Genomic DNA, 8343 nt, shown 5'->3' on the forward strand with positions numbered 1-8343 from the left:
CAGCTCCTACAAATCTCTTTCCTACTCACTGCTTTCTCACTGTATGTGAATCCTACCACCTCCCATTAGATTGAAAATGGGGACGTAATGTCAAACAAAGCAATTGCAGATAGCCACAATTATCTTTGTGTGGGACAAAGTCATATCCAAATGATAGCCACTGAGCCTTGAAATAAAAATTACGGGCAAATTATTTTTAAGAACATTCAAAGTATAAATATCAGTGGTAAGATTAATCAAATATGGTTTTGCTGGAAATTCACATCTGTCCCAAATTATGATTTAATAAAAAGTAAATGCTTTTAAATAATTGAGATGTCATAACAATACTGTGATATTGAAATAGTCTCAGATTAAAGTCAAATTGATACAAATAAAAATAAAATTATACAAACGTAAATACATAAAAAGCCCCTGAAGGAAAAGTATTATGAGATACAACAGTATACTTCAGTTCACCTGGGAAATCTTGAATTAACAGTCAAAGTAACCCACCTAATCGAATCTTAATTTCAAAAGACTTATTTCAGATATAAGGCATTTCTGTTTATCTGCTTCATCATGGTCTTAAAATGTGGCCACATACAAATATTAAAATTATTATGTCTACATCATAAATATTAGTCTATATCTACTAACAACTTGTAACTTAACCTCTTAAAATTTCAAAGGTGATATAATTTCTTTACTCAAAGTAAAGTGTACTTCAGGTCTTTCTTTTGCTGGTATGTTTCTAGGCTAACACAGCAAATACACTTTTATTCTAAGTATATTTGTACATACTTTTTTATTTTTTTGAGACGGAGTTTAGCTTTTGTTGCCCAAGCTGGAGTGTAATGGCGCGATCTCGGCTCAATGCAACCTCCGCCTCCCGGGTTCAAGCGATTCTCCTGCCTCAGCCTCCTGAGTAGCTGGGATTACAGGTACCCGCCACTGTGCCCGGCTGATTTTGTATTTTTAGTTGAGATGGGGTTTCTCCATGTTGGTCAGGCTGGTCTCGAACTCCCGACCTCAGGTGATCCACCCGCCTTGGCCTCCCAAAGTGCTGGGATTACAGGCATGAGCCACCGTGCCCAGCCTATTCTACATACTTTTATATTCAACTATATATAACATTTAGCATAACCAAATATTACTTTAAACTTTCTTTGAGTTTGAAAAATATCTTTCTTGGTACTTACTTTTTTTTCTTTCTCTTTTTCACATTGATATATTCTTTCTTTCAAATTATTACATACATTGATTAAGTCTTTGTTTTTCTCTTCTAGCAGAAGACTCTGCATTTCACTCCCAGCTAGATTTTTTTACAACGGCATGGATTTGGTCTTGGATAGTACTGATTGTCTTTTCTTGATTGTCAGCTTTCTTGTGGGCATCATCGAGTTGCTGTCGAAGCAACCTATTTTCACTTTGTAGTTGAGCACATCTGTCCTCTATAGATTCCTGCTTCTTCAGCGAATTTATTTACTTTGCTTTGTTCATTTTTATACATTCGTTCAATTTCTTTCTTTTGACACTGTGTTTGGCCAAGGTCTCTTTGGAAACATTCTAAAACTGACGTCTTTTCTCTGAGTGTTTCTCTTGCATGATGAAACTTAATTTTTAGGCTGTTAATTTTACTGTCAGCATTAGAGAGTTTTTTCAGAAAGAATCTAACTGTTATCTTTTAGGTTAGACATATCAGAATTCATTTTCTCCTGTAAATGAACCCATTCATGTCCTGTTCTCTGGAAAGCAAGTTCTAGGTTTTCTTATGCTGTCTGACTTTGATCACAATCATGTACGGCAGCAGCCAGCCTGCATCGATATGACTGAATTTCCATTTCCAGTCTTTCCATGTTGTGTTTTACATTCTCAAGTTGAGAACTGAGTTTTATTCTCAGCTGTCAAAATGCTAAGCTGTCCACTGTACTGAAATACTATTTTTGTTGATGTTTCCTCATTCAGTTTTATCATATTTTGAAGGTTGTCATTCTTTTATTTCACACTTTCAACATCCTTCAAATATCTCTTTTCTTTCAGCTGGTTCTGATGTTTTATTCTGTCTAGTTCCAGTCTTAGCATGGCAATTTCTTCCTGCAACATACTATTTTTATGCAACAGGTCTTCTTCTTTCTTATGGCTTTGAGAAATCTAAGTAAACAAAGGAAACTTAGCACTCAATAGAATATCATGGTTTCTTCTGAAATTAAAGAATAACCTGTATATTTGTACAATGAAAGGATTCCCATAAGTGGATATTTAACTGAAAAAAATGTTAAATCAAAATTTCAAACCTCAGAGTGTAAATTCCCAAAAGTTAAAAAAATCTATTTAAAGACAATGAATCAATAAAAGTAAAAAATAAACCACTAGAGGATTTTTAAGACTCTCAGAATTGACAAAGCCTTTCTCTGAATTACAAAAAACCCAGCGGCATAAAATATGAGATTGATACATTTGACTACATTTTTAAAATTTAAAAATTTTAAAATCTGATATCTAACCTATACACCACCCCATTGTAAGACTCTTAGTTCTGCATTTATTTGGACTGAAGAAATTTCTCAAAGTTCTCTAAGTTCCTTTTTCCTGATAATGTTCTATAGATATTCTACTTTTCTAACAATTTTATTGTAAGTTATAAAGATTACACTTATTCATAAATGTTAAATCTAAGCATTGTACATTTCTACATTTTACACTTCTACATCTAAGCATTGCACTTTTACATACATTACTGAACTCATTTAAGGTCGCAATTCTGAAGAGGAGAGACTGAAATATATGCAAGATGCAGGATTTTCCCCAGGTCTTCTGATTCTACTTCTAGTCCTCCTCCATCAAATTGCAGTTACTTCTGTGGTGTAAATATATAAATACAAAAGAAGCCTCTTATTTAAAAATACCAATGGTAAAATTTATGGAGATCTTCTTAAAAAATCATGAGATTTTTTGCTATTGTAATAACTTTTATTTCCTCTTTATAATGTTTGAAACAGTAATAAGTGTAAAATAGGGGGAAATACACTGAACTATTTTTCCAAAAAACAAAACACTTACCAATAAATTATCACTAAATGTATATTATTCTACGTCATTGTTTTCAAAGCCCTTTGCATTGGAATTAGATACTACTTGGAGAAAACTTTTAAGTTCTTCAAAAGTAAGAAGAATGACATCCACAATATGGCCTCTAAACTGGCTATACATTTCCTCCTTATCTATCAGTGAAAATAATAAACTGACTTCTCCATTAATATTTTGAGAAGATAAAACAATGTCCAAAAACTAGAACGTCTGTTGTTAGTACCAAAAATTTTGAGATTATGGAAAGATCATCAATTCTTATAAAAAATATCAAATGCTTCTTCTTTGGATTGAGGCCATTGTGAATGTCACTACTTCACTGCTGCAGACTAATGGAGCTGAATTAAGAATATGGCTTTATCCTACACACACACACACAAGTGTATATTCTATATATAGATACACAAACACATAGGATATGTGTGTGTGTGTGTGTGTATATATATATATATATATATATATAATTTAAAAATCCTTTATATTTTCCAAGGTACATAGAGTTGGTTTTTCAAATATATACACATACAAAAACATATTTGACAATGACTAAAGAAAATACCTCAGAATTCATTTTCTTTTGAGCCCCTTCGACCTCCTTTTGCTTACTGGTCAGAATCTCATCTTGTAATATTCTGGCATTCTGCTCTTCAGAAAGTTGCTTGTGGGTATCGCTTTGCTTCTGCACAACCTAGACATACATTACATTTTTGGTCTAATAGCATTGAAAAAGAAAATCTAAAAGAACAGAACCTTTTCTGTAAAACTGTTAAAAAAAAAAGTAGCCTATTAAAACACAAGGACTTTTATCCCTCAGGAATTACTCAAACTTTAATTGCATACATGACAGCTAAATTTCTCAAAGAGGAAAAACAGTTCTTACCTACAGAAAAATACAGTATTGTGTAATAAAATTTCTTTCAAAACATTTAACTAGCTTTGTTATAGTCTCAAAGCTATAGAGCCTGTATTTTAACATAAAAAATACACAAATATTTATGTGATTAAACTCAATTTATCCTCCATTCCTTCATTCAGAAAACATAAGAGATAGTTTGAGCATCTAAGACTGAAAATCACAGGCAGAGATGCCAAGGTTTACAATAAATAGCTATAAATGTCATACTTTCTTTTTAAGATTAAATAAGTCTTGGTTTGTTTTGAAACTAAATTATATACATTACATCAAAGGAATATTATAAGTAATACTGATGAAATATAAAGTTAGAAATATAAAGTTTTCACCAAAAATTAATTTACCTGATCCAAATTCTTTCCTAATGTCCTCAATTCTGTGACCAGTGATTTCAGAGTCTGTTTGAGTTGTTGTTTCAACTTCTTTCCCACATTCCTTTTCTTTTCTTTTTAACTGTTCACTGTCTTTTTTAGGCAATATATCAGCATTTCTTCCCTTTTCTTCTTCTTTTAAGGTCATTCTACAGTAAAACATATTAAAATTTGTTTTGTTAGAAAATAAAAAGTTTATTTTGTTATCTGGCTCTTCCTACGCAGTGTTTATTATTCAAATAAAATTTCTATGTTCTTGACTATTTTTCCTTTCTAGTTCTCATGTTTTTAATTTCTCACTTCAGTCTCTTCCAAGGGATAAATACACTTGAAAGGTAGTGAAGAAAAAACATCCTGCTAATTGGTGAGATTCTGTTATTAGGAATTCTGATAAATGTTATGGATAAGAATATTGGAAATTATTTAGTATAGTTACACGTTGCAAATTACTTCTTTTTGGCAGGGCGCCGTGGCTCACGCCTGTAATCTCAGCACTTTGGGAGGCTGAGGTGGGCGGATCACAGGGTCAGGAGATTGGGACCATCCTGGCTAACACGGTGAAACCTCATCTCTACTAAAAATACAAAAAAAAATTAGCTGGGTGTGGTGGAGGGTGCCTGTGATCCCAGCTACTCAGCAGGCTGAGGCAGGAGAATGGCATGAACCTGGGAGGCGGAGCTTGCAGTGAGCTGAGATGGCACCAATGCACTCCAGCCTGGACGACAGAGCGAGACTCCCTCTCAAAAAAAAAAAAAAAAAAGAAAAGAAAAAGAAAATTACCTATTTTTCACACAGTCATAATAACTCAGTTAGGACAGATCATTTCAAATTAACTAATTAAAAAGAACATACTACTTATAAACAACTTTGTAAATTCACTAGAAATAAATTTTAATTTTCATGAAATACTGCAGGTATCCCTAAAATGATTTACAGTGCAGTGCAAGATGGCTCCATCGGGCCGGGCGCGGTGGCTCAAGCCTGTAATCCCAGCACTTTGGGAAGCCAAGGCAGGTAGATCACCCAAGGTCAGGAGTTCGAGACCAGCCTGACCAACAAGGTGAAACCCCATCATTACTAAAAATAAAAAAATTAGCCGGGGCTGGTGGCAGGCATCTGTAGTCACAGTTACTTGGGAGGCTGAGACAGGTGAATTGCTTGAACCTGGGAGGTGGAGGTTGCAGTGAGCCGAGATCAGGCTGCTGCACTCAGGCAGCCTGGGTGACTGAGTGAGACTCCGTCTCAAAAAAAAAAAAAAAAAGATGGCACCAACGGATGTCAGTCACACAATATTTATCTGCAGATTACTATAATCCAATACAAGGCAATGGGGTCTAATATCTGTTAACCCAGCTGTCCCCGGTCTTTTTGGCACCAGGGACTGATTTTGTGGAAGACAATTTTTCCATGGACCTGGGGGAGAGGGGGCTGGTTTAGGGATGATTCAAGCACATTACATTTATTGTGCACTTTATTTATATTATTATTACATTGTAACATATAATGAAATAATTAATTATATAACTCACATGATGTAGAATCAGTGAAAGTCCTGAGCTTGTTTTCCTTCAACTAGACAGCTCCATCTGGGGGTGATGGGAGACAGGGACATATCATCAGGCATTAGATTCTCATAAGGAGAGCACAACCTAGATCTCCAATGTGTGCAGCTTACAGTAGGATTTGGTTCACACTCCTATGAGAATCTAATGGTGCTGCTGACCTAACAGGAGGCAGAGGTCAGGTGGTAATGTAAGTGATGGGGGGCGGCTGTAAATACAGATGAAGCTTTGCTTGCTCACTTGCCGCTCACCTCCTGCTGTGTGGCCTGGTTCCTAATAGGCCATGGACTGGTACTGGTCCGTGGCCTAGGGGTTGGGGACCCTTGTGTTAACCAATACTTTTTATGTTTATTTTTTGGTAACACTTTCCACTTATCTTCTTGATTCTTATGTATTTTATAAACAATTTTAAAATTCCTTTTGTGACAAGATAGGATCTAATATTTAAACAATAAAGAATAACATGTGTTTTTTTTTTGTTGTTGTTGTTTTTGAGACTGAGTCTCCCTCTGTCGCCCAGGCTGGAGTGCAGTGGCGCGATCTCGGCTCACTGCAAGCTCCGCCTCCTGGGTTCATGCCATTCTCCTGCCTCAGCCTCCTGAGTAGCTGGGACCACAGGCACCTGCCACCATGCCTGGCTAATTTTTTATATTTTTAGTAGAGACGGGGTTTCACCGTGTTAGCCAGGATGGTCTCAATCTCCTGACCTCGTGATCCGCCCACCTTGGCCTCCCAAAGTGCTGGGATTACAGGCGTGAGCCACCGCGCCCAGCCAACATGTGTTTTCAACATAGAACTTTGAATTAATTGTATCTGTATAGGAGAGAGAGATGTGAAATAAACTAATCATTACTCACTTTCCGTTTTAGTTTTTATTTCATGTATATTAATAAAACTGGGAAGTCCCAGCTAGGCATGGCGGCTCACGCCTATAATCCCAGCACTTTGGGAGGCCAAGTCGGGTAGATCACAAGGTCAGGAGATCGAGACCATCCTGGCTAACACAGTGAAACCCCATCTCTACTAAAAAAGAAATACAAAAAATTAGCCAGGCGTGGTGGCACGCAGCTGTGTCCCCAGCTGCCAGGGAGGCTAAGGCAGGAGAATCGCTTGAACCCAGAAGGCGGAGGTTGCAGCGAGCTGCGATCACGCCACTGCACTCCAGTCTGGGTGACACAGTGAGGCTCCATCTCAAAAATAATAATAATAAAAAAAAAATAAAAAATAAAACTTGGAAATCCTAGGCAGAGCAATTGGGCAAGAGAAATAAAGGAATTCCAAATTGGAAAGGAGAAAGTTAAGCTATCTCTGCCAATGACACGATCTTATACCTAGAAAGCCCTAAAGATGCCTACAAAACACTCCTAGATTTGATAAATGAATGCAGTGAAGTCTGAGGTTACAAAATCAATGAATCCAAATCAGTAGCACCCATATACACCAACTATGACCAAGCTGAGAGTCAAATCAAGAACCCAATCCCTTTTACAATGGCTGCAAAAATGTAAAATACCTAGAAATATACTTAATGAAGGAGATGAATGATCTATATAAGGATAACTAGAAAACACTGCTGAAGGAAATCACAGATGACACGAAGGGAAATACATCCTATGATCATGGACTGCAAGAATTGATATTGTGAAAATGACCCTAATGCCCAAAGGAGCCTACAGATTCAAGGCATTTCCCATCATAATACCGATGTCACTCTTTACAGAATTAGAAAAAAAAAATGCTGAAATTCATGTAAAACCACAAAAGAGCCTGAACAGCAAAAGACATACTAAGCAAAACAACAACAACAACAACGAAAAGTCTGGAGGCATCAAATTACCTGACTTCAAATTATACTATAAGGCCACAGTAACAAAAACAGCATGGTACTAGTATAAGAGTAGATACATACATCAATGGAACAGAATAGACAACCCACAAATAAAGCCATTTACAACCAAATATTCTTTGACAAAGTATACAAAAACATGAACTGGAGAAAGGACACCTTATTCAATAAATGGTGCTGGGAAAATAGGATAGCCACATGTAGAAGAATGAAACTAGATCCCTATCTCTCACCATATATAAAATAAAAATTAATTCAAGATGGACTAAAGGCCTAAATCTGATACCTGAAAACATTGGCCTAAGCAAAAGATTTACGATGAAGAATCTAAAAGCAAATGTGACAAATAATTTAACTAATTAATAATTAAACTGAAAAGTTTCTGCACAGCAAAAGAAATAATCATCTGAGTAAACTAACAACCTATAGAATGGGGGGAAATATTGGCAAATCACGAATTAGATAAAGGACTAATATCTAGAATCTACAAGAAACTCAAACAAATAAGCAGGAAAATACAAATAATTCCATTAAAAAGTGGGCAAATGACATGAATAGACATTTCTCAAAAGAAGATGTACA

At 35.8% G+C, this 8343-nt stretch overlaps 1 long non-coding RNA gene across 1 annotated transcript; it reads right to left on the minus strand.

Annotated features, from left to right (window-relative positions):
- Positions 1-718: 718 nt before the first annotated feature.
- LOC129398429 (uncharacterized) lies at positions 719-7938 on the minus strand. Its single transcript, XR_008626252.2, has 4 exons — positions 5883-7938; positions 4327-4502; positions 3629-3757; positions 719-2133 (listed from the first exon to the last, which is right to left on the minus strand). It is a non-coding gene; the product is annotated as an uncharacterized LOC129398429 (long non-coding RNA).
- Between the last annotated feature and the right edge of the window lie 405 nt (positions 7939-8343).

Source organism: Pan paniscus, chromosome 6 (assembly GCF_029289425.2).
Source record: "Pan paniscus chromosome 6, NHGRI_mPanPan1-v2.0_pri, whole genome shotgun sequence".
Classification (NCBI taxonomy): domain Eukaryota; kingdom Metazoa; phylum Chordata; class Mammalia; order Primates; family Hominidae; genus Pan; species Pan paniscus.